Below are 25,850 nucleotides of genomic sequence, written 5' to 3' on the forward strand. Positions count from 1 at the left end.
TGGCTCAATTCCCCAAAGTGCTTGGTGCAATTGACTGCACACATGTGGCTCTACGTCCACCCAGGGCAACAGAGCACATCTATAGAAACCGCAAGCACTGGCATTCCATCAACGTGCAAGTTGTATGCAATGCCAAGGGAATAATCACATCAGTATATGCCAACTATCCCGGGTCCACCCACGACAGCTTCATCTACAGAATGTCTACACTATGCCGGGACCTGGAGGCTGGCCAGCATGGAGATACATGGCTGCTTGGTGAGCATGAATGCCACTGCACATGCATGCATGTCAGATACTGGGTCATGACACAACACCACTAATGATACCCATCACCACCTCCGCAGGGGACAGTGCCTACCCTATCAGCCCCCACATGATGACCCCAATCCGGAACCCCACCACGCCACCCGAGGTAAGGTACAACACAGCCCACATTGCAACACGGGGCATAGTGGAGCGCACATTCGGAGTGCTGAAGTCACGCTTTCGCTCCCTTGACCGTTCTGGCGGGCAGCTGTTATATGCTCCCCGAATAGTGTGCAGGATCATAGTGGCAGCATGTGTCCTGCACAACGTTGCAACACGCCGGGGCCTGCCCGTGGACATGGTGGTGCCCCCACATCCACAACCACATGCACGCCCGCTGCGCATGGGAGGGGAAAGGGCACGGGGGGTGGCAGCCCGTACGCAACTGGTGGCCAACTTCTTCACCTAGGAATCACAGTGCTGGCTAGTGCACACTGCTCTGGCACATACCATCTGACAATCAATGATGACACTACCTGACAATGTCACAAAATTACTTGACAATAAACTGTCAGATACACATCAGCCTGAGATTGTTAACATGGAAGTGTCACTATGTGTGCACCCCTACCTACACATACACCAGCAATGCATCACAACGAGAAGACACAACTCCATCAATCAAATATGCATTGCCACAGGCGATTCACTACATGACAACATTGCCATGTCACCCATTCCCTTCACAGTCCCGCCACTGAGGACACCATGTCATGGTATGTGAGAGCAAACAAACTGGCCATCACAACATGACACCGGTGTCACAAATAGCAGTGCCCCAAATGGAACATAGCCGCACTTGAACAGCTAACCGCGCTGGAACCACTACTACACACCTGTGTAAGAGTAATTTCAATCAAATTACACACCAACCCACCCTGAAGCCCACCCAAACAAGACACAATGCATGTAATCAATGGTAGTCTCATTACCTGATTCTGCTGGTATGTCCTCACCGTCCAGATGTACAGTGATGGCGCCACGCAAAAGTGTCAGTGCACATCTACCGACATGTGGTCTGACTCCAGAGAGTATGCCCGTGTGAAGAACTGTGTGAAATACCTGCAAAACATGAGCAACATATGTAAGTAGAGGCACATATCAAACCATCATGCATAGTTAGGTGCAACAACAATGTACACTATGAATGTCTACACAGTATTGACTATGGACTGGCCAACAGCTCATGGGAGTCCAATGTCACCGTGTAATTTGCTGTCACTTGGGCACACCCTTTGCAAGCCCATGGAAACGGAAGCAGGAGGGGTGTGGATGTCTGCTACCCAAGCATCTAAACCAAACTCAGGACAAGCCTGCATGTGCCCAGCCACAATACAGTGTATGCCCAGGTACCCACACAAGGCAACACTCTTGGAAAAGAAAAAAGAAAATTGAGAAAAAATGGCCATGAAAGGGCCGGCGGGGGGGGGGGGGGGGGCCACCTATGAGGTCCGAGGACAGGATGCACGCCACAATCCACCTGTGTGGATCATGGGAAACTAAAACACCCCATAGGCTCGTGGCCCACACGGCTACTCTGTTGTGGGAGATGAGTCGCTATCGCTCTGGCCAGACCCTGCAGCTGACTCAGGAGGTGGGGGAGCTGCCTCAGAAGATGGTGTGACAATGGGAGGCAGCCCACGCAAAGCACGAGTTTGCTCCTCCATGGCTGCAAGCAGGCGGGTCTGGTAGTTCTGGTTCTGGGTTATAATCATGCGGAGGTCCCCATGCAGTAACTCCCGGGATGACCTGACCTCCGCACGAGTTGCCTGCATCTCGGCCGAGAGCGTCCGTGTCAGACGCTCCAGCTGCTCCTCTGTCCTTCTATGGGATGAAGCCTCAAGCTCTAACAGGGTCGACCTGAGGTGATGGAATTCTTCCCTCAGGCCTTCCCTGTGGCGCTGGGACTCCATGGAAAGTGATTCCCGCAGAGTCGCCAGTGCCGCCCGCCTGTCCTTGTTGGACGCCAACATATCCTCCCTGTGTGCCTGGCTGATGGACTCTGTAGCCTGCTCCAGTCGCTCCATCAGCCTTTCTGGGGGGACAATGGAAGTGGCCACCCTATCCATGGCCTGTGCAATCATCTCGGATGATGCTGCCTGTTGGTTGGCCATACCGTAGATGGATTGCTCCCAAGCGGTATTGCCAGGTGGCATACGGCCACCACGTTGACGGGCACCACACCTGCCTGGGGCAAGGCGGACTGCGCCTTGCTGTGCCGGCAAGGCCTCAGGCTGCAGGACTGCATTCCCTCTCTGATCTGCTGCCCCAGGAACAGGATCAGAGATTGTGTGGTGTGGCCCTGCATCCGTAACCACCGGAGGCTGAGCTGCCGACACTGACATCCCCATTGAGGGCAATGGCCCGGCTGCAGGTGGGTCGGACAGAGGAGATTCTCTCCCAAGAACACTCACCTGCGACTGCACATAGGTGTCATCCTCCGAGTCTACACCTGAATACTGCTCGGGGGAGGAACCCCCAGAGACACCCCTCGACAGCACGACCTGCAGCACTTGTGGGTTTTCACCCACAAACACACCACGTCCCTCACTTGTGGAAGGTCGGCCCGGGTTGCCCTCCTGGGACGGCTCAACCACCACATCCCCAGCATCAACAAGTGCTTCGTCCCCTGCAAAGACATGAAAGAGAAAAATGGAAACAGGCATTAGCACCATGGCATGCAACAAGGGCTGATGAACAACAGAGGCAGTAGTTCTACGACACATGTCCCACATGACTGGGAGACCTCCTATGCATTCACCATCACTGGGTCTGTAGGGGAGGCTCAGGGCATACAATGTACAGATTGGAGAGCAACGCCTGCTCACCATGCTGCCTAGCACTGCCATCACACATTGGCCGGTGATTGCCATGTCAAAGGCACATGCCATCACACACATGGCATGTGACATAGCCACCAAGTGAAGAGGGAGAGGAGGGCAACTTTTTTGGATTTCTACCACTCTGGTCCTGACATTGCATCATCACATCAATAAGTTGACATGTTGTACATGGATCTGCTAGTCCAAATTGGCCACGATGCACAGTGCCTTGTCTACATCAACAAAATGCAGTAAACAATGAGATTCCACCTCCCCATCACCTGTAAAGGAATCATATAGCATTCGTGAAGCACCGGTCCAGAAATGTATGAAGGTACAGCGGAGCACTGAGGGGTGGTGGGGCAGTAGGGGATGCCAGTCAACAATCCTACTGGTGCTGGTGTCATTCATGTCACGCAAGTGCAGGGGTGGGTGGCACAATGAAGTGCAAGGGGAAGTGGCGGCTGGAAGTGCTGTACAAGGTAAGTAGGACTTAACGTCAAGGGCAGATGGTGTTAGGCGCAGACAAGTGCTGGGGGGGTGGCCTATAGGGGTACAGAGACAATCATGCAGTGCTGTGGGCTCGGAGGGGACAGGGGAGGTACACACTGCATCTGGCTCGGCAAGGTCCTTGCAGATTTCTATGTGTCCTGCAGAGTTGTCACATGCCGCAGATATGTGCCCTTGGATTGGGGATCTCATCTTGGTGAAAAGGGTGAGGCGCTATTGCCTTTGGAGCATGTGGCAGGCCAGTTTGCCAGAGGATGAGCATGATGCAGGACATTCCCTCTCTGCCACCCGGCACCTGTGGTCTGGGTTCACAAGATCCGAGTCATGCCAGGACTCTGCATTGGCATGGGGCTTCAGACAGGTGGTCATGACCGTGGCAAAGACATCCAGTGTACCTGACATAGAGTGGAGCATGGAGTGGGCCCTGTCAGGATGGGAGTGAGCCTAAGGGGGAGCTGGATGGGGGGGAGATTTTGGCAGCATGAGCCTCGACTGACACACACTTCATGGGTTGGAATACCAAGAAGGTGTGTGACAGTGGTGAGGGTGGCTTTGCCTGTGGTGTGGTGAGGGTGAGCTGGGAGGAGAGGAGAATGTGATCACTCCAGGAGAGAGGAGTGCAGAGATGGACGGAGAGGGGAAAGTCAGATGAGATCAGAGCATCAAGAGTGTGCCCTGCAGAATGAGTAGGGACAGACGGGAGTCTAGAGGGTGAGAGGGAGTTGCTGAGGTCACAGTAAGGTCACGTGGGGGGGTCAACAAGCATGCAGGTGGATGCGTACAGCAACAAGGAAGAGGATTTCTGTGTCTGGGGACATGAGTGAGGAGGAGAGGTGAGGACACTCAGAAAGGAAGTAGTACATTTGACCAGTTTTCCCAGACACAGTACGCACAGTTTGTGAATGTCAAGGTGTGGTAGAGAGAGACGTCACACAAGCCATTCCAGAGTGGAGTAGGTCTAAGTAGGAGTGACAGTGGCAGGAATACCCTCAGGGAAGCCAAGGGCACACCCCCCCTGCACAGTAGTGGCGGGCAAAGGAGAGGGTCTCCTGAACATCAGGTAGGAGTGTGTGAAGGATGCAGACAGAGCTGGCCGTCAGACATGTTTCCATGAGACCAAGGATGTCAAGGTGCATAACCTCATGTAAGTGACAGATATCGGAGGAATGCCTGATGCAGCCGCAGTGAAAGGAGTGTAATTGTGGAGGAGGTTGACAGCCTTGGAGGACTTACGGGGAGTGCTAGAGATCAGAGGTGCAGCATGTGTAGGAGTTGGAGTGGGAGGCGGAGAAGGATCATGGGAGGGTGCAGGGAGGCAGTGCAGGATTGATGAGGAGAGAGGAGGGGGGACAGCAGGAGAGGTAAGGAAGTTGATGAGATGTGGCTAGCATTTCTCAAGGAGAATGAGGTTGGCCTAAGGGCCTTGGACTGAGATGCTCCCATTACCATGCACATCAATTGTGGCCTCTGAGGATTGGAAGGAGGCCAGGAGTACACCCCAACGGGTCCCACCATTGATGGTGGAAGAGGAGCAAGGAGAGAGGACAGGGACCATGTGAAGGGTCTATGGGACAGGCAAAGGCATGTATGAGCAGATGTCAGTGAGAGTTGGCTTTGAGTAGGCTCAGATGCACTTGTCAGCAATAGGGTAGGTCGCATTGGAGGGCAGGGTGCCCTCATTTGACTGTTAGCAAGCAGGTGTCGTGAGTAGGGCACGATGGTCTGAACTGTAGAAGTCAGGGAAGATAGACCATGAAGAGCAGCATGGAGTGTGAGGGAATGGGGCTCGAAACCAGACGGTAACAAAGCACACAGGTAGGAGGTGGATGTCAAGGCAACATCCACAGTATGACAGCATGTTGGTTGGCATTTATATACAGAGGACGCATTAGCATGTGGTATCATTGCATGTCAGGCATGTGAAGATGAAACTTGATTGGCTGGGGGAAAGTATAGGAATGGTATGTAAGACATCAGATGAATAGACAGGGGAGTATGAGCAACAATGTAGTGACAAAATGACAATTCAAGGGCAACTTCCATGGTGTAGGGCCATATGTGCACTGTTGCCAGTTGGGATAGTGCTGTGGGCAGATGGTGTTGCACTGAACATACTGGATGAGGCACATGGGTGCCACTATCTACTCTGCCACACACCCCCTTGACAGGCACCCAACATGAATGCTTCACACACACACCATGCACATGGATAATACACACATGCATGTGCACTCACCGGATGATGCCTCGTAATCAGGGAGATCTCCCACACCTTGGAGTTGTCCCTCGGTGACGTAGGATCCAGCTACGGACTCGTGTGGTGTGAGTTCTATTTCCTGTGCTGGGGACCCACCTCCAGTCACCAAGGTTGCGGCATGACTTGAGGCCAGCTTATCCTTTGCCCTGCGCTTAAGGTCATTCCAGCGCTTCTGGCAATCACTAGCTGTGCGCCTCACTACTCCAAGGGCACTTATTCTGTCAGCAATGGTCTGCCAGTGTGCCTGGCGTCTGGCATGTGTGGTCTTGGACCCTGCAACGATGACCATTTCCCTATCATGATCTGACACATACTGAACAAGTGCATTCAGTTCGGCGTCTGTGAAGCTTGGCTTCCTTGATGGGCCGGACTGTGCAGCCGTGCCTGGGGAATCAGCCTGTGCCGGACGTGCACTCTTCCTCTTGCGCTTGGAAGGGGGTGGGGATCCAGAGTGTCCTACGCCGCTGTGGACACTAGGGGCAGGAGCCGTGGTGGACTCAGTACTGGGTGTGTGGGATTGCACACTCAGCATGGGAGTAGGTGCAGGCATTGGGGGTAGTGGGATGGGGTCAGGCCTGATCTGAGGTGCATGAACTAGGACCGACACAGTCTTGGCAGGGTGTATGAGAGGTGGGGTGGATGGAGCCACACCCTGGATACGGGGGCCAGCAGATGACCTATCTGGCATAGATGCGCGTGCCCTGATGACACCAATGTGCACCGGTGCACGTGCAGTGGACCTGCTGACCTGGATGTCAGCGATGGGATCACCCTCGGACAGGTCTGCTGCCACAATGGGCTGGTCCAACAAGGGCTGATCAGGGTTGGTATCAGCCACATGACCCTCAACTGGGGGGGGGGGGGGCATGGGTGTCCCTGACTGGTCCTCCAGACTGGGGGGGACAGGGGCACCCTGCAAGTCACAACCACGTCCCCTAGTGGATCCTCCACGGCCACCACGTGTGGCTCGGCCACCTTTGCCACCCTTACGGCTTGCACGCCTCCCAACCATGGCACTGATGTTATTGTGCGTATGGGAGTCGGTGTGCACAATTGTCCTGGGCAATTGGGTGTCAAAGGGGTTGGGTACCAGATGGTATTCGTACCCTAGTGCAGTGGCAAGGCTATATGACACCCCTGGGGAAAGATGACGGGTCACGCAACGCACAGGCACCCCAGAAAAGTTAAGGAACGTGCACAATACCCCTCCTAGACCACGTGTGCTGATGGAAAACCCTGCACTACGCTGTGGCATCCAGTAACACAATGAACGTATGCGTGTCACACGCAGCCTAGAATGACCTCTGAAGGGGTAGGCTACACACGGGGCAAGCACAGAAGTTAGATACGTGCGTGACTCACCGTCTGCCAGGTAAAAGAGCGTGAAAAATGAGCGCGTTTGGTTGGCAACACCCCCGCCAAAAGAAGATGTGTACGCTGTCTGAGGAGACAGGACAACAGTAGAAGGGGACACTGTTTGAGGGAACAGGCCCAGGTAAACCAGTACAAGAGGAAAAAGAGAAAAAGCTGTCAGAGGTAACAGGGAGTACGAACTGGAAACGCCGTGAAGTAAATCGCGTGTGAAACGACAAGAAGTACAGAATTCACCCACTCGCTCTCCACGAAAAGCACGTACAAGGAAATGGTGTTCAACACTACCTTATATACAGGCCCACACGTACAGCGTCACTTACGGCGTGTACGTGCTTGGCCCATGTTCACCAATCACACGCTTTGTCACTTCTGCGTGTGGATCCTTTTTCACCAATCACACGCTTTGACACTCCTGCGTGTAGCTCACTTTTCACCAATCACACGCTTTGTCACTCCTGCGTGTAGATCAATTTTCACCAATCACACGCTTTGTCACTCCTGCGTGTAGATCCATTTTCACCAATCACACGCTTTGACACTGCACGTGCAGGTAACTATAGACGCACATATGCTGGTGACGGGTTTTCGCGCGATTCGCTGAGTGTGGGGTTTTCACGTGCAAAATCACTCCCTATCAGGCTGTCCACGCGTCCAAACACGAAAGACCACGCTCCTGGCCAGGAGGCCAAATTACAGTCCCCCAGAGCCCTGAGCACGCTCCCACCTGCCATCTGCTGCTGCCTGACTGCCTGCTGGCCACGTGCCCCACAGTGCTGGTGGGTGGGGGTGGTGGGAGACATGGGTGGGGGCCTGGTGGAGGGTGCCCCTGGTGGATGGGGGGTGGGGGTGGTGGGAGACATGGGTGGGGGCCTGATGGCAGGTGCCCCTGCACTGCTGGGGGGTGGGGGTGGTGGGAGACATGGGTGGGGGCCTGGTGGAGGGTGCCCCTGGTGGATGGGGGTGCAGGGGGACATGATCAGGTGTGCAGGGTAGTCCCCTGTTTTGTGGGCTGCCTGCAGGGGCCGTGGAGGGTGTACAGGGTACACCTGTGAGGGCCCACCCAGCCTATTCGCGTGTGATAATTCCCACGCACCCCTGTGATACACGTACCCTGGCCAATCGCGTGTTGAACTTCCCGCTACCCCTGTAATACACGCACCCTGGCTGTTCGCGTGTGATAATTCCCGCGTACCCCTGTGATACACGTTCCCTGGCCTATCGCGTGTTCTACTTCACGCGTACCCCTGTAATACACGTTCCCTGGCCAATCGCGTGTTGAACTTCCCGCTACCCCTGTAATACACGCACCCTGGCTGTTCGCGTGTGATAATTCCCGCGTACCCCTGTAATACACGTTCCCTGGCCTATCGCGTGTTCTACTTCACGCGTACCCCTGTAATACACGTACCCTGGCCAATCGCGTGTTGAACTTCCCGCTACCCCTGTAATACACGCACCCTGGCTGTTCGCGTGTGATGATTCCCGCGTACCCCTGTAATACACGTTCCCTGGCCTATCGCGTGTTCTACTTCACGCGTACCCCTGTAATACACGTTCCCTGGCCTATCGCGTGTTCTACTTCACGCGTACCCCTGTAATACGCGTTCCCTGGCTGTTCGCGTGTGATAATTCCCGCGTACCCCTGTAATTCACGTTGCCTGCCTAGTCGCGTGTAGTACTTCCCGCGTACTCCTGATTTGAAGATTGCCCGCTTTGCTTTCCTTGTTTGCCTGCCCTGTGAAGTGGTCCAGGGTTAGCGCAGCCCTTAGCGATGATTTAGCGATTTTGATGGCTTTTCCTTGCGCGAGGGCGTTCTTGGGGGCGTTACTGGCGCTGCTGCAGGCTCGCTGCGATTCTCTGCGCCACGGCTGGTTTGGGAGCATGAAATCCATGAATACGCTGTGCGCGGAAATCAGTTTTAGCGCACGTGCCTGGCGCAGACTATCGCAGGCGCACGCTGTGCGCCAGCCGCGTGCGCTACTTGTGCGCTGGATTCTATGAATTACCCTGTAAGTCTCAGGAAGGGTGAGTGTGATTAGAAGCCCACAAAGAGCACACACAGTATAACTCCACACAATATGCTTAGACAGGTGTATATCAAAAATACATGTACATGTATTATGTGCCTTAAACACAAATAAATCACAGTATTATAATTCAGTCCACACACGACTTTCACTATAATATATATATACAGTTACTTTTTGCCTAATGCTGTAAAAGGGAAAAAAAACAGCCACCATCTGTAACAGAAGGGCAGGTTAACACAAATACAGCATTAGGCAGTTCTTCAGAAGAGATCCCTAAGTTAAGCAGTCCAGCCCTATGAAGTGGGGACCCTTGTGATCAAAAGTATAGTAGTGCGTTGAAGACATGCGGTTCTGTGTAATGAGAGAAAGCGGGTCCTCTTTAGGGAGCTGTAGCAGTTCAGGAATGGGCTTGAGGTGATTAAAAACCATGTCCCACTATTCAAGGAGTGTCCTCCCTTGTAGGCAGAGCAACTTTCGAGGTTCGCAAATCGCTAGGGAGTGCAAGCTAGTCCAGCTAAGGTTAATATCTTTTTAGGAATTCTCGTGCTAAAGACCAATGGCTGTGCCAGGGAGCCACCAATAAGTGATGCAAGCACTGACCACCCTTTGACACAGTCCTGGTCAAACTTTGCCAGTCTAGGCCAGGTCGCTTGTTGGTTCAACCCCTGCAGTGGCACATTGCTCTGGCTCTCAGCAGCTGCGGGGCAGGACAATCGTCCGGGGCAGAACAGTAGCCTTTTCTCAGCTCTCGATCAATAAAAGAGGACAGTTCTAGTGCAGCATTTTTCAGGGCACAGGGGGACAGGCAGCTAAGGCTCCTATAATGACCATCACCACATCAGGGTGACAAAGGGACTGCAAATGCTCATGGCATGGCACACTCTCTTAAATTGCAACCCACACTAGGACATTTGGTGGGAGAGGGCCCAAGACCACAAGCTAGCAATTCGCCATATCTCGAAGGTCAACTTGTCAGTTTGATGCATGGTCCAGGAACACTTCAGATGAGGCTCGTTTGGAGGGTAATCAGGAGGTGTAGAGAGTAGTTGTTCCCACCACTCCAAATGGTTGAAGCGCCCTTACAGGCCTTCAGTGATCGATGCAAAAACAGGGGTCCGACAGGACAACAGTGGGCTCAGAGTGCCAAACCTTCTAACACATGTCCAGCTGTTTCATGGGTCTGTGCTAGCATTTCAGGATACTTGGCTCCTTCTATAGTTTGGAGTGAACTTCAGTTGATCAACCTGGAATGGATGCAGAGGCTTTTCTCTTATCCAAGATTAGTTGTGTGCTCAAATCTGGGATAATCAATGCAAGATCTGCTCTCTTGAATGCACGCCAGACATGGATCAATCACGGTCAATGGTGGTACCAGTCATTCAGGCATACCAGGCATACTGGCACCAGTAGTGTGGATTGGAACCAGACAGTGCCAGTGCTGTTTTTGGGTACTAGCACACGTGATTTGCAGGAGTCCGTGAAAGATGCGGTTTTCGCAGGTGGCTGCATGCCCAAATAAGAACAGAACAAAAGACGTTATGGCATGGGCAGTTCGGCACCGGTCAAAGTCTTGAGACAAATGCGGTAGACACAATATGGTTTGTTAAAAAGAAGTAATACTATAAAAGTAAACTCCTGCCACAAGTTGATCCCAGGCACACTTGTACAATCACCCAAAAATCATTAGTGGGTGCCTAGGGCCATAAAACAAAAGGACACCTATGTGCAGTACTATAAGGCACTTGGCTCAGAGATACAAATTTACCAGGAAATGGCAACAAAATCAAAGACTAAGGGAAACACAGTTTCCCAGTACTGACAGTCTGAAGGACGTGTCACTTTCCCCAAAACAGATCAGCAAAAGCCCAGAGGAGCCCAGCTGAATGCTGTGCTCCGCTGGAAAAAGTCAGGTTAGGTTAGCCAAACAAATGCAAACAGTTTGGGGGATTCATAAATGGAGGGACAATTGCATCTAAGGGAAAACTTTCCTAACAAGAGTGCAGGCACATGCTGTAAGCATTTACTGATCTCTGGCAGTCTGTGTGAGTTAGATGGCAAGCTAACAGTGTATGCCATGGAAAAGCACCTGCTCCATCCTACCTCTTCTAGATGAATGGTCAAGTGGACAGTTCAATAGGGAGCAGGGTGCACTTCGAGAGTACAGAAAAAAGGTATTAGTGGCCCCACAGAATAGAAGACCCCAATAAATTGGGGCATAACCTCCATGTTGGGTGCACAGTAAAAGGTCTCAGACAGTGGCTCTCCTAGTTCAAACCGCAACATATACTGAGCATAAAGGAAAAACTAAGCATGTACTCATTGCACTCAACAGCTAATATCAGTCTCCACCACCTTTCCTCATGCAGCTCCATCCATGTGACTGTACGTAGCTCACACACACATCTTCATCATCTGAGGAATGGGTTGTATGGTCTTGTAACCCAATGGTATGTCTTTGCTTTTGCCATAGTCTTAAGCAATAAGATGCTGGTTCAATGTTATGAAAGTATTCTTTGTCCATATGTGCCACTGATGAGTCTTTGGATGCTCTGAAACAATATTCACAGCATTGTTACAAACCTGATTACACTTCACTTAGCAGTGATACATCCTATTTTTTCTACAGCTAATCAAATAATGGCTACGCTGACCACTTGCCAAGCCTGAAATGCAGTGGATCACCTCTCTAGCCATTTGTTATGTATCAAGAACATAGGTATCAACAGTTGGTGAGCAGGTGCAAGTGGAACCAGGACACGTGCCTAACCCCGGCTCACCTGTAAATCTCTTTAAACTCAACTGTTGCTGCCTTCCTGTTTTGCCACCCTTTTCCCTACTTCAAAGCCCTCCAGCCTCTTTCCCTTTGTAGTTTGTGAACAGATGCAATTGTCTCTAGGTCAGGTGGCCTAAGCCCCACCCACCTGATTAGCTCTGCCTCTTCCTTTCTGTGCTTAACTGTTAGATCAAGAGTGTCTTTCACCCAGGTGTCCGAAGTGAAGGGCAGACGCAGAAAAGAGCAATTTCTGTTTGGACCTTTTTGGACCCAAGGCTCAAACCCCTGCTCAGACAACAGATACGCATTCTCTGACATGTTGTTTTTTTCCCTCCCTCCCCACAGGCCATCCGCACCATCACCAGGCAAGGTCAACAACATCGACCCTCCCCTAAGGCATGGACTCTGCCATGCAGCAACCTCACCCACATCAGCCCCAAGCCCATTAGCACCCCCCTCACCGTCCACAACCAGGAAGTTGATGCTCACCAACATTCTCTCAGCTATCATACAGCCATCACCCATGCAGCAGACATCGGCAACATCTTCACTACACACAACCTTGACGCCATCTTCATTACCACGATTTGGCTAACACTAACTTCCACACTTCTCCATCAATATCCTAAACATCCTTGTCCCAGATGACTATAGCATCCAACACAGAGACCAGCCAAACAAGAAAGGGGGAGCCCTCAAAGTCAACCACAAGACCGTGTTACCCTGTACCAGACTTGACGGCGAGAACATTGGCTCCTTTGAAGTTCTTGCATGCCATTTCCTGCTCTACCTGATGGACGCAGTCACCTTCCATCTCATCTACAGCCCACACAAACCCCACACTGCCCTCATTGGAGACTTCACCGAACAGGTTACCACCATGTCCCTCATGCACGCCAATAACATCTTCCCAGGTGACTTCTCTAGACCCTCAGCTTCATACAGCACACAAAAGAGCAAACACACAGGAAAGTTAAAATCCTTGACCTAATCATCACCACGCTGTCTTCCCTCCACTGAAGCTCCCCTCTCCTGCTTGACTGGTCTGACCACCTTGCCATGCCTTTCAACATCCTGCACACCACTCCAGTCAAGCACTCCCGGCAGAAACCCATCAAACAAACCTACAGGTCCTTCGAGACCTTCTTGGTGGAAGTCTTCAAGGAAGACCTTGCCAACCTCCACCTTAATTGGACCAAGCACTGCCAACCAAATGGTGACTCTCTAATGGAAACACTCAATGTCACCCTCCTAGCCTCCATCGACTGTCACGCGCCTCTGATACAACGCACCTGCAAACTGACACCATCAGCACCCTGGTACATGCAAGAACTCAACTTCGGCAACAGGGTAATCAAGAAACAAGAGAAAACATGGACCGCATCAGACCTGGTGCTCTTCAAGGAACTCCAAACAACCTGCCCACAACTAATCAACACATCCAAGTCCTCCTACTATCAGACCACCATAGCAGAAGCCGACAACAAAAGCATAGCCCTCTACAAAGTGGTCAAGTACTGCGTCAACACTCTACCCACCCCTTCCATACCATAGTCCATTGAAAAATCCAACACCATCAACACCTTCTTCATCAACAAAATCAGCAAGATTCACCAGCACATAGACACCAGCTCTGCAGACACAAACCCACCTCATGTCCCTATTAACAAAATCTCCACACACTGGACAACATTCAAGACACTCTCGACAGAGGACCTGATAGAAACCCTGGCTCCCTCAAAGCCACATTTTATACAGACGACATCCTCCCAACATCCATCCTCAAGACGCTCCCCGCAGTAGCTAGCCTTCCCTACTTGGAGATCATCAACAGCTCCCTAACTCAAGGCACCTTCCCATCAACCCTAAAAACAGGACAAATCCTCCCTCTACTAAAGAAACCCACACTAGATCCCGACAACCTAGGTAACTATCGCCCCATCTTCCATTCCATGGTAAGATCATCGAGAAAGCGGTAGCCACACAGCTGCAGTTTCACATTGAAACCAACACTCTCCTCCAAACCTACCAATCTGGTTACTACACAGATGCGGCATGGAGATAGCAAGCATAGAGTTGGTCGACAACGCCCTCAATATTCTTGATGATGGCCACCCCTGCCTCCTGGTAATACTCAACCTCTCGTCTGCTTTCAACACGTGAGACCACCAGGCACTCATGGACACCCTACATAGGCACATGGGGATAAGCAACCTTGTCCTATGCTGGTTCAAGTCCCACCTCGACAACAGCCAGCAGTTTGTTTAGCTGAACTGCTCTAGATCACAATGCCGCCTGTAACCTGGGGAGTTCCGGCGGAGTTCCACCCTCTCCACATGATTTTCAATCTATACATGAACCGCTGGGAGCCCTCCTAGCCACACATAAGATCCACATCCACCATTACACCAACAACACACAGCTATACCTCAGATCGACTCCAGCAAGGACATCCATAGGGTCAAAACTTGCCTCTCGCTGACTGTCCACTGCATACTTAAAGCTCACCCCTCCAAGACTGAATTCCTACTCCTCACCAACAACACCAAACACCCAGTCATACAGACTTGGCTATCAACCATGAACTCTGAGGGCTTCACACCCAAGCTCATCGTGTGCACCAAATCCTTTGGGTTCCACTTCAACATACACCTCTCCTTCAGCTAAGAAAGGTCAGACAGCTTGGTATCAGCTCTCCCTCAAGCCCTTAATGCCTCCAGACAGCTTTAGATCCATTGTTCAAGCACTGGTCCTAGCCCAACTGGATGGAGGTAATACACTCCTGGAAGGACTCCCGTTGTCCATTGTTGTGCCCCTGAGATGTGTCCTACGTGTGGTCACACACCTCATCAAGGGTATTTGCATATATGACCACATCACCCCAGCCCTCATTGAACTTCACTGGCTCCCACTGCACGCACAAATCACCTTTAAGTCTTGCTGCATCACCTATAAGGCAGTCACCCTCTAGTCACCCAGCAACCTTGCTTAAAAACTCAGTGGGCCTCATTACGACCCAGGCGCTAAGTGGTTAACGGCGCCGTAAAAGGCTGCGGCGCCGTTAACCACTTAGCGCCTTACTAAGAGGTCCCTTTGCGGGACCCGACCTGAACGGCTGGTCTGGACCAGCCGTTAAAGTAGGGACCTGCAAAGGGACCTCGCAGGCAATTACGGTACCTCAATTTGCGGTACCGTAATTGCTGCCTTCCCCATTCCCATTGAGCCCTATAGGGCAAAAATGGGAATGGAGATGGGCCATGTTGAAATGGGGAAATACCGCCCCGCCAACCTTGGAATGGGGCGGTATTTCCCCATTTCACCATGGCAGACTCATTACAACACCGGCACCAACCATGGTGCTAATAACGCCATGGTTTAGCGAGTATCTCTGGCAGACAGCATACCACCAGAAGCCAGGACACATGCAGACTTGAAATACGCTGCTGTAAAAGGAAAGGACCAGAAAACAAACCTTCTCTGCCTACCTCCCAAGACTATGGAAACCACTTACTGTCAGCATCAGACTCGACCCACGCTCCTACAGTTCAGAAAATAACTCAAGACCCACCTTCAAGTAATCTCTCCTCCTCAATACCTAGGCCATCATGTTCCCCTTACACCACCTGATTCACTGGCTGCTACCCCCCTCCTCTCCTCATCTCCAACCGATACAGATGTAGCCCGCCTCTGTGCCCCTCTGTATACTACTGCCGTGATATAACTGTTCTATTGTTACCTCTAAAAAGTGCTCCATTATGCATCTGTAGTGTTGTATACCTCTGTAAAGCACTCTGAAAGTGTGTGGTGAATTTCAGAAGAAAAGGAAGAGAAAGAGAGAAAGAGTTGAGTGTCATCAGCACAAATGTGGTGTGATAAATAACAGATTACCGGCCAGACTACCCAAACTATACGAGCCTCTAGCCAGGGACACTATCCAATCCAAATTGACTAACCGCTCTCCTATTATTAGTATCTGCGCTAACCTCACCTTGTAAAGACCTAAATCCAGCCCACTCAAAACCACGACCAAATACAAAACTCATAACACAGCCACCAGCCCAACCGCCATTAAAGTCACAGCCCTACTCATAAAAGGCGCCCTCATCAAAGCACGCTCTATAGTAGCCCATGCTACAGATATAGCGGACCTCATTCAAGCAGAAAACCTAGATTTTTTAGCCATAGGCGAGTCCTGGCTCCATGCAGCCACAGGTACAGCCCTCTCGCTAGCCATCCCCAATGACTACATCATTCTCCGAGCGGACAGAATAAAATCTAGAGGCGGTGGCCTGGCCTTAATTGCCAAAACATATCTTAACCTTAGACTTGACTCCTCCAACCACCTCCCATCATGCAAATCACTCACAGCTAAGCTCCCTACAGCCAACTCACAAACGATATCCATTCACCTTCTCTACAGACCTCCAGGACCCTTAGGATCTTTCGAGGAAGACCTCAACACCATCCTCACTAATAACCTAAAAAATACCTCCCAGAGTCTCCTCCTAGGGGATTTCAACCTAGGCCTTAAAGACCCCAAAGACCATCAGGCTACCCTCATTAACAACAGCTTGTCTGAATTAGGCTTTATACAAAGAGTATCTGGCCCCACCCACAATAAAGGGAGAACCCTTGACTGGGTAGCAGACTATGGGCCTGATCACAACTTTGGCGGTAACCCTTAAATCCGGTGGTAACTCTAATACCGCCGGATTTAAGGGTTCGCCAAATTAGGACTTCGGCAGAAATCCGCCGGAAATGTGCGCTATTACCGCTGGCGGGAAATCCGCAGGCGGTAAGAGCGCGAATTTTCCCCATTGAGCCCAATGGGGAATGGGGCATTCCCGAATGGGCTCAATGGGGAATGGGGAATTACTTTACCGCCGAACTCGTGATCCGGCGCTATTAGCGACGGGGAGTTCGGCGGTAGGGCTATTACCGCCAGCGGTAATACCGCTGGCGTTAACGCCCAAGTTGTGATCAGGCCCCATAACTGTGTGGCCGCCATTACTAATAACTCCCCTCAACCCTGGTCTGACCACCATCTCCTTTCCTTCACCATGGAAGCGTTGAGACCCGTCACCAATAATGTGCTAGCTTCAGCCATCCCCACGAGAAGCAAGAAAAATATCACAGCAGAAAAACTGATCCCCCTCATCCTCCCAACACTAAACCAACTCCTGGCTACCTCCAACCCATATGGCCTTATAGATGGCTATCACAAAATCATGTGCACAGCATTAGACTCTATTGCACCGTTAAAACTAAGAAAATGTAAACCAAAAAAACACCTCAACCACTGGTTTTCTAGGCACCTTAAAACTCTTAGACTAGAAAAACGCAAAATGGAACAAGCCTGGAGACAATCTCCTATAGACCATAACAAGATGATGCTCAATAAGATAACGTCCAATTGCAAGAAAGAAATCGTTACTGCCAAACAAGAGTCTTATAACCAGAGAATAGCTCAGTCCAACTCCAGCACCAAAGAATTGTTTACTATCATTAAAGAGCTAGAAACACCTGTGCTAATTCCAGACAATTGTGTGAAGGACAAACTATGGTGCACCAGTGTCCAAAATGCCCTAACCAATAAAGTCACAGGCCTACAAACTAAAATCAAAAACAAGAAAGAATCCATAACCAAACCAACCAACTCCACCAATTCCCCCCACTTACCACATTCCAACATCCTCAACCCAACACCACTTGCTTCAGCTTCTACAAAGTCTCCACTCATTCTCAGCCTAAAACCATCTAACTGTCAAGGCGACCTTTGTCCCTCACAAATCATCAAAGATGCAGTGAGAGACCTATCACCCTTTATTACCAGACTCATTAACGCCTCCTTCTCTTCAGGTACAGTCCCTAGTAACCTCAAAGAGTCATGGGTCCTCCCCCTTCTCAAAAAATCTTCTCTTGACCCCACCATTCCCACCAACTACAGACCTATCACCACCGTCCCATTCCTGCTCAAGATACTAGACAAGACAGCTTACCAACAAATACAAAAATATTTGGAAACAAACCATCTCCTGGGTACTCGGCAATCAGGCTTCAGACCACAACACGTTACGGAAACGGCCCTTATCGACCTGAAGGCTCAAATTGATACCTTGAGAGACAATGGGAAAACTGCTTTACTGCTTCTCCTAGACCTCTCCGCTGCATTTGATCTAGTTGATCACAAAATCCTATGCAACCACTTGGACTCAGCTGCCCACTTTTCCCAAGAAGCTATTGGCTGCATCGAATCATTCCTCAGCAATAGATCCATGCGTGTCTTCTCCACCACAGACGCTGCTGACCCTATCCCCATCTCATGTGGAGTCCCCCAGGGTTCATGCGTCTCCCATACACTGTACAATGTATTCACAAAGCCCTTGTTTGATGATCTCGATGGTCTGGGTATCACCTATACCAACTACGCCGATGATACCCAGATCCTCATCCCGCTGACGGGAGATTACAACCATGATTTGGCCTTGGTGAACAGGGTGTACCTCATCATCCATGCATCATGGCCTCTCATAGTCTATGCCTGAATGATGACAAGACTGAACTCATCATCCTGGGCGCTACCGCTAACCTATCTAAATTGGACCATAACTACACCAGCTTCATTATAGACGGGAACCCGATTAAGGTAGCTAAGGAAGTGAAAACCTTAGGAATCCACATTGACTCTTCCCTCTCCTTCCACAAACAAGTGAGCTCCATCGCATCCTCCACGGCCTACACATGAAAGCTTATAAGAGCAGCCAAACCCTTCCTATCCCCCCAGAGTTGCATCACATTAGCCAGAGCCCTTGTATTATCAAAACTGGACTACTGCAATGCCCTTTATGTAGGAGCCAGCAAACAGGTTACTAACAAAATACAGACGCTACAGAACAACGCTCTCAGAGCAGCGCTTAGCATCCCTAAGAGAGAACACATTTCTAACATTAGGAGATCCCACAATTGGCTCAACACTACAGATAAAATCCTGCTCAAAGTAGCCTCACTAACACACAAATGCCTCAATAATGCTGCCCCCGCCACTTAGTCGACAGAATTAGCAAACTCACCTCTAACAGACCTACTAGATCGTCTAACGCTAATATGCTCACAGTTCTTAAGTTCAAACGTACCAAAATGGGCGGCAACTGCTTCCAGGTGAAAGCAGCCCAACACTGGAACTCCCCCCACGCTCACTAAGGGCACCTCAAACCTGCACACACTTTAGGCACAACTATATCCACTGGTTAAAGACCAACGACTGCTAAGTGATTACTCTAACCACCACACCGATGCAATTTGTGTAAATATGTATATTTGTAAACTTGCAAATACTGCCTTTATCACGACTGTTTTAATTACTGTACCCACTGTAACCAATGTTCCACACCGTAACTTGTAATCAAGCTTTGAATAACCTTGTTGCACCTGCGCCCTCATACCCTCGGGTCTGGTGCGCATTACAAATGAATAAACTAAACCAAACTAAACAGCAGCAAGAGGGGAAGTGTAAAGTGAGGACAGAAAAGGGCCCAAGATGGACCCTTGGGGAACACCATGAGGGGCAAGCAGGAAAGATTTAGATGACTTGCCGGCCCAAGAAACAGAAACACGTTCTTTGAGATAGATAAGACTGAAACCAGGAAAGGACCGAACCTGTGAGACAAAAGGAAGAGAGTGACACCAGTAGGATTGAGTGGTCAACAGTGTTGAATGCAGCAGATAGATCCAAAAGGATAAGAAAAGATGAGTGTTTGGAATAACATGCAGAAAGAAGTGAGTCCAAAATGGAGAGGAGATCAGTTTCTGTGGAGTGGAGAGGGAGAAAGCCAGACTGCAATTGTGGATGAATAGAAGAGTTGGAGACAAAAGTAGAGACTTCAGAATAGACCAACCGTTCCAGTAATTTAGAAAGATAGGGTAATAAGGAAATAGGGTGAATATTTGAGACAATCAGTGGATCAGCGGTAGGTTTCTTTAAAATTGGGATAATGTAATCATGTTTGAAGGACATGTGAAAAGTAGAAGTAATGAGGCAAATGTTGAAAAAGGAGGTAAGGTAAGACACTAATGAAGGATAAACCTTAAGAATAAGTGCAGAATGGATTGTGTCAGTAGGAGAGTTAGTCGGCTGAGATTTAGCTAATAGAAGAGAAACATCAGTGCAAGAGATCGGTTGAAAGCAAGAAATAGAAGTGAGGACAGCAGAGGTGGGGGGAGTCACAAGAGTAGAATTAGCAGAATAGTTGAGAGTATAATGAGACAGAAGCCAAGAGAGAATTTGATTAAGACGCCTAGTGTGAGCAGACTGAGTGTGTAAAAAATCAGAAAAGTAGAGACGTTGAGCAGAGAATAGACAGTCATCATAAAGAGCATGGCAAGAAAAATATGATCAGTGATCAGCTGTTGATTTGTCCAACGTCTTTCAAGGTGATGGAGGAAACAGCGCATAGAGCAGAGATGAGGGGAGAGCCAAGGTTGGGAAGGTTTGTGAGTAGGATGGGAGGGTGATAAAGGGTAAAACTAATCAAGAGAGGAAGAAAGAGACGAGGAGGCAACCTTGTCAGGTGTGAGAGAAGAGAGAGAGGAAAGGAGAGGAAGGGCAGAGGTACATGTGGAAATAAAGAGTGAAGTGTCGAAATTGCATAGATCACACAGAGAAAAGGATGATGTGGTAGAAAAAGCAGAGGAAGGCACAGGGACTTGAGGAGACACTGATACAGAAAGGAGATAGTAATCAGAGAGATAAACTGGGAGAGAAGACACAGTACAAGCGGAAAAGGATGAAATAAAAATAAGATCAAGACTGGAGCCAGAGATAAGGGACGGGGGAGTAGAGAGAGAATGCAGGAGATGAGAGTCAAGAATCGAAAGAAAATGGAGAGTGGAGTGTGTTGACAAAAGATGGAGATGAAAGTCCCCCAGCAGTATTAAAGGGATGGAGGTAGGGAGAATGTAAGAAAGAAACAATAAATATGCAGGGGGAAACTGGGAAATGGTATACCACTGTCTAGTGGTATGCCCAGATGCAAATGCTGCACCTGTTGTGACTTGAGACCCAAGCTACACCACACTGATTATGCCTGTGGAGGCAGGAACATACCTGAGATTGCTTGTGGTCTTGTGCAGAGGTTCATGATTAAGCAGGTCAGCCTTTACAGTCCATATAGGGTAGCTCAAAGCCTACTTTGCATATAGTTTTTAAACTTTCTGTAATGGCCTGGCAGACTGAAGAATGATGGTCTGGGGGTTGCGCAGAGCAATGCCTGAGGTTAAGATGTATTTGAAACCTTCCAGCCTCCACTGCCTTTGTTTGCTTTAGTCATACCCAGTGGAATGTGTATGCAGAGATACTAGTTCCAAGCCAGCAGGGACTAGAGAAGCAAGCCCCACCTCACTGATGCTGCCCAATGTGGACAAACCATGACCGGGGTTACTTGTGGTCTCCAGGAGAAGGGAAGTGACTAAGCAGTTTAGCTGGACCACCATTTTTACAGTGCACAACCCAATTGAGTGAAAAATTGAAAATAAAAAAAATAAAAAAACACTGGAGAAGTGATCTGAACCTACCTCACAATCATGTTCTCTCATATCAATATTATGTGCCCTATCCTCTTAAATTAGCAATGATCCAGTGTATATAAGGTCAAATACAGGACAGACATCCCAATCTGCGGGAATCACATGTCCATTGCCTTTTTCTGGTAAACTCAGCCAATCTGTTTTAAAACACTATCATACAAGGGATGGTTTCGCTTTTTCATCTTGCTGTCTAACATACTGAATTTCCCCACTGACTGCCCACTTTTACATGTCTGTTCATATCAATGTGAGCACCATGAGGCCTATGGGCGATTGGCGCAATACAAAAAAAATATAGATAGATAGATAGATAGATAGATAGATAGATTAGATAGATAGATAGATAGATAGATAGATAGATAGATAGATAGATAGATAGATAGATAGATAGATAGATAGATAGATAGATAGATAGATAGATAGATAGATAGATAGATAAATAAATACATTTTAAACAGGCATTAGGCTTTATTTGAAGTCTGGCAGGATTTTATTGGTAAATTTGCACAAATACTGCCAAATTGGTTTACTGTTACCAGCACTTGGTCTCATTGATTACTGCGGGATTCCAAGTGATGCTAGGTGGGGTAAGCCCCATTTTGTGGAGTCCATAGGATTCTGCCGATTTTTGGCAGTGAGGTGGTGGACTTTCCTCTAGCTGTTTGTTGGAGGAAAATACTCCACCCCACCAAAAAAAGTGCAGTATAGCAATGCAGTAATGTGCCACTAACGGAATCACTTTGATGCTGTTAGGCAAGTTTGTATGCAGTACCCTCTGGGAACACTACAAACAACTCTGACTACAAGTATAGGAAACCCAACTTTTGGTATAAGCTTGTACTACAAAGTTTTGGTAGTGTGTTGAACAGCCAGGCTTATCTCAAGAGGGGTCAATGTGAGCTGTAGTGGAGTTACAGAGAGACGTACAGTTACACATATTTAAATAAACTCTTACACTCAAAGTTTCTTGAATAAACAATTATTAATTTATTAAATTTATCAGTTAGAATAAGACTTCTTCAGAAGGGCGCAATATAATAGTAATACTCAAATACACTTCATTAAATACACACTCTTAATATCTCTAAATCAGTAGATACCATTTTGGGATGGCCCACAAACACCACCTACACTCTCAGGGGACTTCAATTGCTAGGGTACTGGGGACATTAATATATCACTGTTTCATTTAGAATCATATAGTAATAATTCAAATGGAAAAAATTATTTAGAACAAACAAGAGACCACAAGTATTGTTAAGCAGGCAAACACTTTTGGATACCCCCAGAAAGAGTCATTCATTACAATAGGCTAGGCCAAAGTCAATGGTCATAAGTCTCATGTAGGATGAAGCACTTCTGGAGGTAAATGGAAACATCTTTGCGCATTGTTTTAGAAGTCTTTGGAGAAAAGAAGAATCAAATGTAGGGCCACAAGCTGATTAGACTTGTGAGTGGTAGAAGATGCAAGCAGCTCTACCGCAAGAGGTAAGTTCCCTCAGACTTTGTACAGTGCCTTTAAAATAAAGAAAAGATGCAGCAGATGACTCATGTTCCTGTGCAGCTCTACAGGTTTCACTGTTCCTGGGCTTCAGACGTGGGGACAAGAGGGAGGACATTGGGAGACTCCTGCAATGCACTGGGGCAGTCAAAATTTGCAAATGGCAAACTTCACTTTGAGTAGCTGTTCAGTGTTTCAGCTCCTCGCATATATCGCAAATTGCAACACTGCAGTTCCTGGCTGTCAAGATTGACTTTCCTTGATGATGGGGTCCTGCACTCTGTTGAGGGGGCTCAGGCTCAGCCAGTCCTGCTTCCTGGGAGTCCAGAGGAACTTCCTGGAGCTCTTGGCCAGCTTAAAAGCAATGCACACAATCTGGTGTTCCTCTGCCTGGCTGTACGGTTTCCAGCAGCAACTCTGTGGAAATTCAACCAGCTCTGAGATGGATGTCCAGGTGGCTTACTTTGGAGTTGATTGGTCTCACCAACTCAAGGGGCAAAGTCGTCCTTGCAGGGGCTTCTCTGTCGAACCTGGCATTTTGACACCGCAGCAGAGCTTCAGCAGGCAAACCAACGGTCCAGGAGTTGCAGCAAGCGTCCTCTTCAAGTTCTTCTTTGGTTCCTTCATCCAGTGGTCGACTCTGCCTTCTAAGCCAAAAGCCTTGACTTTTATACAGTTTTCTCCCATTAATTCCAGCCTATCCATCAGTCACCTAGCAGGGTGGCTATCCTTGCCGGACAGTCAGCTGGCCAATCACCACAAAGTGCATTTGGGTCTCCTAGGAGACTAAGCACAGGGACTTTCGGGCACCTCCCTCACTTCCTGCCCACCCCAGACACCCTGGAGCCAGAGGTGGGCTTCACCCGTGAATCCCGCCAAAGGAAAAGCGAACAATGGGATCAAACCTGGTTTGGCGTGCAGAGTAAATCTCAAGAAGGACCTTTCCAAAAACAAATGGTGAAAAATGAAGACCACGGCCATTTTCACAAAAATGGCACCCTTGGGTGCTTTACTGTAGATGCGAACGCAGTCCGCGGTAAATGCACACCATGGTAGTTAAAGCAGAACCACTACCACAAGCCATTCAGTGAGGAAAGGGTAACATAAAAAATGTTACTTGAGAAGCTAGACAAAGGGGATACTAGGTAACCCCTCTTGTACTCTATTGTAAGATAGTGTGTGCTGGGTCTAAAACATTACACATGTAAGTAAAGTCAATTTCACTTTACTGCTCTTGGAAACAGTAGTTTATCCAAGAGAAGGTATTTATTTACCCCTTTGGGAAATCTGAAAGACTTCCCTGGGCCACTGCACTGAAGGTGATGTCTGACCCAAAGTAAATATGATGCCTCTGGAGTTTGTCAGACTCCACAACCAAAAGAAACACAGCGCACAAAATCACATTAAAATACATGAGAGAGTGGGAAAAAGGGTCTCACTCTCTCCAGGTTAAATAAATTAAGTCCTCAAAATCCAGCAAAGTTGCTGAGCGTCTCTAAGGTGGAGGGAATTAGTACATTTCTGAGAATTCTCCCTAACACATGTCACTGCCATTTTTTGTAGCCACTACCTTACTTGTTATTTGTAATAAGGCCCGGTAGGCTATTGTAGGTTATAGAAGAACCCATTTTTGATTGCCTGATATTCTTCACTACCAATACTCTGGATGTGAAGGGGGTGCAAGCATGTATGTGACTCAGCATCTACACTGTAAAAGATATTGCAAAATGTTGTTCATGGAAAACATTTGTGAACGTCAGTGGAGTTTCTGTCAAGCAACACACCATGGCGAAACGAACATGGTACATTACATTTGTTTTAGCATATGGTATGTAGGTATAAAACGATTGCATGGGTTGTGTCCTCCTCATATGCAAAGTATAGCATTAAAGTGAAGAGCACATTCCTTTTCGGCCAAGATTGCAACTGTTGATGGCAGGTACTATGTGGACAGCTATTAGAGAGATATGTGAGCTGAAAAGATAATGGTTCTTAAGAAAGTCAGAGGGAATGGCACTCAACTACCTTTTACAGTTGTTGTCATTTATTATTGGACTAAGAAGCGTTGGAAGCAAAATTGAGGGAGGTGCAGCTTGACGCGCTACGATCCTTCCCTCAAGCCAAATCGTGGTTGCACTGAGATGAGGATGAGTTGAGACACTGAGAGCTTGGAGGGTGGTGAGCTGGTGAGCTGGGTACTGTGATCTGTGGGCTATTGCCGAGCTGAACTGGAGCTGAGCCCAAGCCAGGCTATCAGGCTGCTGAGTGGAGGCTGATGCACTGCACTGCTGCATGGTGAGAGGTGTGAGTAGGATGGGCTGCTGTTTCAGGTTTAATTGCTTACCTGCTTGCCCTCTGTTGCCATTGCCGCTCGCTGTGCTGATGTTGTTCGTTGTACTGTTCCAGCTTGGAGGCTCTGGATTCCCCAGCCAAAAGGAAAAAAAAATCCCCAAACTCTAAAACCATTGCAGCAGTAAAGGGCGCTGCTGTACTGGGCTGTAGTGGGCCCTTAGATTTGTAGTCACTGTGACTGTTGACTGTAGCCAACTGTACACTAAGGACTGCCCTCACAGGTCAAAGGGGAACTTAATTGAACATTGTGAAGGTACTAACTGGTAATATTATTCTTATACTTATTCCATGTGGTACAGTGTAGGGCCCACCTTTGATCCTGGCCAATTCTTATTTCATC

The sequence above is a fragment of the Ambystoma mexicanum genome, chromosome 7q (genome assembly GCF_040938575.1).
Source record: "Ambystoma mexicanum isolate Mex_15411 chromosome 7q, UKY_AmexF1_1, whole genome shotgun sequence".
Lineage (NCBI taxonomy): Eukaryota > Metazoa > Chordata > Amphibia > Caudata > Ambystomatidae > Ambystoma > Ambystoma mexicanum.